This window comes from Centruroides sculpturatus, unplaced genomic scaffold, assembly GCF_000671375.1.
Source record: "Centruroides sculpturatus isolate CEXI.00-Female unplaced genomic scaffold, Cexi_2.0 scaffold1348, whole genome shotgun sequence".
Taxonomy (NCBI): domain Eukaryota; kingdom Metazoa; phylum Arthropoda; class Arachnida; order Scorpiones; family Buthidae; genus Centruroides; species Centruroides sculpturatus.
The window spans coordinates 119,220-125,252 of NW_019385580.1; the positions used below are offsets into that span (position 1 = coordinate 119,220).

The 6,033-nt window shown below is 29.4% G+C and overlaps 1 protein-coding gene across 1 annotated transcript in view; it reads right to left on the reverse strand.

Moving 5' to 3' along the window:
• The window catches only part of LOC111640303 (vesicular, overexpressed in cancer, prosurvival protein 1-like), a 37,194-nt gene that overhangs the window by 1,097 nt on the left and 30,064 nt on the right, over positions 1-6,033 (reverse strand). The gene's annotated exons all lie outside the window — the stretch shown is intronic.

Genomic DNA, 6,033 nt, shown 5'->3' on the forward strand with positions numbered 1-6,033 from the left:
ACAACGAGTTAAAATTAACTTAAAACCGCATAAAAAAGTTTGCAGAAATTAAAAGAAATAGGCTGCTTAATAAATTACTTCGAATGTCTGAAAGAAATTCATATAAAAGCTTAAAATAAACTTGTATTCAAACTTAATTCAGTTTATTTTATTGAAAAGTAATACAAGGGGAATCCCCGAATTGCAAAAGCTCACTCTAAAAACAAATCACTGACATCTGGATGTGAAGAGTTAATTAAAACCCCTTTAGTTCCTCGCCGAGTTAACTCGGGCACGTTACATAGCGTTACATAAAACACGGTCCTTAAGGCCATTTTTGACATTTTTTTTTTGGAATTTTTGGAATGTTTTATAAGTCTCCAAATTTTTAAAAAATATTTAAAAATATTTGGCCAGCTAGTGTTCACCCTACTTTAAACCCTTGTCCTCCTGCGACGTCTATGAGAATGCCCCGGGAAATCCAACTCCAGCTGTGTTCAAGGTCATCCAGATGTGTAAACAATGACTCATCGGTGTTAAATTTCACAGAAGGGCGAGACAAAGGAAGTTAAACTTTGAAGCTTTTTCTTCAAAATTAACTCATTTCTTTCATTTTTTTCAGTTTTAAATATTTTTTATGTTTAATTACATTAATATCAAAAATTGGAAAGTAGCAAGGAGATTAATACAATTTTACACATTATATATCACATGTTACATCAAGTCGGCCATTTCTACTCTCATTAAAAGTGTTTTTACTTCCATCAATGCATGAGCTCTTTGAACTCTAATTACATAATGTTTATGTGGCCATATGCAAGGAGGGAGGGTATTAATCTAAATTTCACTATGTTCTCACTAGAGTTAAAAATTTGCTATTCCTGCCCACTACTCTACATTCTAAAAAACTGTTGACTTGGATGCAGTCACCAATTCAATACCTTGATCACCTTTCTATATGCATTTGTCACATCTTCAAAAAACATGGCTTCCTCTTGACTCTCTCCCCACAGCCAACTTTATGCAGGCTTATCTGCAGTGATAGCAAGTTCTTCCTTCTCGAGAAATTTCCCTAACTTGTGGATTGCACTTTTAAAATTTAACCACAACCATAATACCCTAGTCATCCTGTGTTATAATGCAGCATGGACTCATGCCATAAAAATGTTTTGAGAGTTCCATTATGCTTTGTTTCAAATTTTTGTTCTTTCTCATACTTATGAGGCTTGAATTCCATTGTGAATTTTGAATGTTTAAATATTGAGAATTTTACACTGCACATAGTGACGTTCTACTCAAAATTCAAGATGCTCACAAGCCTGATTTTGTATCATTGAAAGTACTTGCATGATAAAAGGATTTTAATGCCAACTAACAGTGTATGTATCTAGTATTACACATTTACATATGCTACATTTCTTATAAACAACTGTTTTTACTCAACAGATCATAAGACTAAACTAGAGAAATTGCAACAGGAATGTTCATTCCCAAAGGTATGCTTTGGTTAAAAGCAAGTTTTGAAAAAAGGTCCATTTAGTATGAATTTTCTATGAATTCTAATTGTTTGTCTCCAAGTGAGATTATCACAATTGATAACAATAGCAAAGCTTTGTTTATAATAGGAGAATTATTTTAAAATAATTTTATAGTGTGTTCTGGAACCAACTGATTATTATAACAATAGCCGATTGATAACATTATCCATAATTATAATAACTGGATTCCACTGTAGTTTTATAAAAAAAAGTATGTACTATTTTCCTAATTTTCAATATATATAATCAGATTTAAAATAATTCAAGGAAGAATAAACAATTTACTTTATTTATTACAGAAATAATTGCCATTTTCCACAGTTATAACAACTAGGTAATTCTTAACTGAATTAAATTTACAAGGAAAGGCAATGAAATAGCTACCTGATTTTTAAATATTTTTTGTATTCAAATGAAAGTTTTTGTGAAATTAAACCTAATAGTCAAGAATTCTCAATCTTAAGCAATTTCAAGGAAAAAAACAGTTTAAATTTATACACTTTTGTGTAAAAATGTACATAATAGATAAGTGGTGTAGTGGTTATGTTTCAATAAGAGTCCATGTCTTAAGGCTATTCTGGATTAGAATCTCTTTCTTTCAAAGAATATTTTAAGAATTTTATTTTTTAATTTTGCAGGAAAGGTAGTTACTTTTCTGGCAAAAGTGAGTAATTGGAAATTTCATTTTTCACTGCCAATTTATTTATTTTTGCATTTGTTTACTAATTTACTTATTTAATAAGTAAACTACTTATTACTTTTATTAATGTCATTGTTTGTAATTTACTTATTAATAAGTAAATTACAAATAATAATATTAGATATGTATTTCTACAGCTGAAATTGTATTTATTACAGAAGTAAACAAATGATTCTCTACTTTTAAAGAAACTTGAATTTGCCAAAGAACACACGATAACAGTAAAGAATTTGTAAGTTGTTTAAACAAAGCAGTTATGATTATCACAGTCAAAATGAAAAGCTGTAAGGAGTAGATCTATACCACTTTTCCATTTACATGTCATTGTTAAGTTTCAACACAGCTGCAACATCTCTAATTCCCAGCTAAACAGAATGTTTTCAATTCCCTTTAATTTGTGGTTAGTGTTTATTTATGCTATTAGGTACTTTGCAGAAATAAAAAAACTATACTGTAAGTCAAATGGGAGAGCAATTAAAATAGAGCATCAAAAAAATAAAAATACATAAATAAATTAGTAGACAAATATTAACCTCTATGATACACTGCTATACATGGTTCACAAAAATTATTGCAAAAACAAAGAATCCTTCACTTGCACATATAGGATGACCCAGGTTTTTGAAGCAGTGAAAAATGAATAAAAACCTTATCTTACATATGAGTAAGTATGGTAGTCGGGACCTCTTACCCCTAATCTTTACATATCTGGTCTCGACTTTCATCTATCTAACACCGTTCTCAAGATTAAGGTAGGAGAGACAGACAGTTGACAGTGAAAATTTATAGGTCTACAATTTTTCAAATTGCAGCCCAATAATGAAAACCATTTTATTTAGTTTACTTTTTACTGATACAAATGTCAATAAATAACAGTTTTTCACATTTTTCTTGAAAGTTTTGTAACTAGGACAAAAATTATGGTAAAAAATATTTAAAAGAACAACATTTTAAGCTGCTAAAGTAATGAAACTTTTGTTTTTTTAAATTTATGAGAAACTATCAATATTATAAGCTATATTTGTTATTAATTCAAATATGAGAAAATTCCTTATAATCTATATTTATAAAATTACATGTCCTGACTGACTGACTGATTCATCATTGCCCAGAGCAAACTGATGAACCTAAAGAGATGAAATTTGGTACACAGCTAGGGTATGTCATGAAAATGCATTCTAAGAAGGGATTTTTCGAAATTCCCCCATGGGGGAGAGAGAGAGGATTAAGGCATAACCTGAAGAACAGCTTCTACTGTGCTATTTTAGATGTTATTTTTTGTTTTTGATAGTAATAACTTAATTTCCAAATGTACAATATTTACCAAATCATCCAAATCATTTGCCTGAGCAACGTTGGGCTCATTTGCTAGTAATCAATAAAAGGATATAAAATAATTCATTGACATTGTTCCTGATATTAGCATTAATTAGCATATTATTCAGCAAATATTTTTAAAATTAATGTATGTATATCCTAAATATAAAAATTCATTAAATATAGTTTTATCTAAAACTCAAAGATCAATAATAGAATAATAAAGCAATAATAATTCTCAGTATTTAAAATTATCTCTAAATTCAATATGAAAATATTCAGTTAAATAATGTATAGCATTATAAAAAGAAAAAAAGTTAATAAATTTGAAAAGATTCCTTCAATGAAAGCTAACTAAGTAGTTAATAAATTTAATACAGGATGAGGCAAAAGTCTGGAAAATCCTTTTGTCTCAAACAATGTTCACAAAATTTACTTCCCACATGCTAGGATAGTAATTAGGTATAAGCCTCTGCCTTTTGATGAGTGCAGTATTCATGATCTCCACCTTGAATGCAGCTCACAATTTTTAAATGAGAAGAGGGTTATGTCATATCAGTTAAGCATAGAATTCATACAAAAACACAATGGAAGCATAAGTTTTGTCTCATCTTTATTTAGGAATTATTCACATTCAAAGTTAGTGTCTGATGCCTAGCATAAATCTTTGTCATTACAGGTGAATTATCATGTCATTAATGAGTGAACATCACATAAAAATTGTCCTGATGAGAGGTGAGAGGAACATTCATGTCATTCATGCTGACTTCAATTATGTCATTTAAATTTGTCCTATTTCACATAGTAGCTGCAAATATTCTTGCATAATTTGTGAAAAGTCCCATATGCAGTTTCAGATGTCTATCCCTGGAAACCAGGGTTAGTGAAAGATTCATCTCAGATATTTTGTACTCAGAAATGGTATCCATATAAGGTGCAACTTGCTGCATCACCTAAATGATGATGATGATTGATGTAGTTTGAAGAATGGACTCTGGAACAAGCACACATGGATCCATTAAGTGATGTGTTATTGTTCTATATTAATAGTGAAGTTAAATGGTACAATCTCCAATATTGGCCAGAGGGAAATCCATCATAGACTAATCCATCCAAAACCTTGTTTATGGTAAAAGTCATGGTATGGTATGAAATTTGGGATCATAGGACCTGTGTTTGTTGACAGGATAATGAATGGGGTCATCACATTATAGGACAATGTATTTCTATCTGTCCTGAATGAAAACTGCACATTCACACACCTGCACACTTCATGAATGGCTTGAATTCCCAGGCAACTGGATTGGACATTGAGGACTGATAGAATGGCTACTGAGATTACCGGATTTGCCACTGGACCTTAAATGCCACATCTACAGTCCTTTCTGTAAGCAGGAAAAATCTGTATGGGCACAACTAAAGAAGCAAATTTTGCACTGATGTAATGAAATTTCATGTTCAGTTTTTTTTGCATATTCATGAGGACTGACATTTGAACATGTGAATTCAATAATATGATAGACCCATTGAACATATCTTGAAACTACTTTGTGGACACTTTACATTTGAATAACTCCTAAACAAATAAACTTTGGGTAAATTGATGAATTCAATTGTGTTTCTAGGTGTGTTTTATGTTTAACTGATATATGATATGACACTTTCTCACTTTAAAATTATGTGCTGCAAGATGATGGCTATAAATGCTACTCCTCACCAAAGGATAGAGGTTTCCATCCAATTACTTACTATTTTTGCATATTGGAGTTAATTTTGTCAAAGTTGATCAAGATAAAGGCATATTTCCAGACTTTTGCCTCAACTTGTATAAAAGAAATGTTATATATAATAATAATAATTATTGGTACCGTACAATTTGTTGTTTATTATTACTATTATACAATACATTTAAAACAGAAATAAATAATAATAAATATTATTGTTAAAATTTCTATAGAATTTATAAAGGTAAAACAAATCAGATAAGTCAAAAGAGTCATTGTTATCAATACGTGCAGGATCCTAATTTAAAATTTTATATTTAAAATGTTTTGACAAAATTTCTATCTTATTCATTCTGTTCAATTTCCTTAGATCAATATAAAAGATTTCTTAAATTTTCTTAGACTTATAGATTTTCTATTACTCTAGTTCCACCCCATTTAACCTGAACTCTGTAATTTGGACCTCCTCTATCAATTTTATGGCAATTGTATCTTTCCTAGTTAAGCTTTTATACACTTCTAGCTTATTTTTTCTATTTACTTGTACACCTGGAATATTTAAGTTTGAATATGGTATGTGAAACAAATCAAACAAAATTATGTAAACATCTGCAAATTGTAACATAAGTTTTTTATTTTCACTTACTTTATTATTATTATAAATGGTTTATTTTAATTAATGTAAAACTAACTAATGAAAAAAAATCATATTTATATATAATGTATGTATTCTATATATGAATTTTATTTTAAAAAATTAGATTAGCGTAGTCGG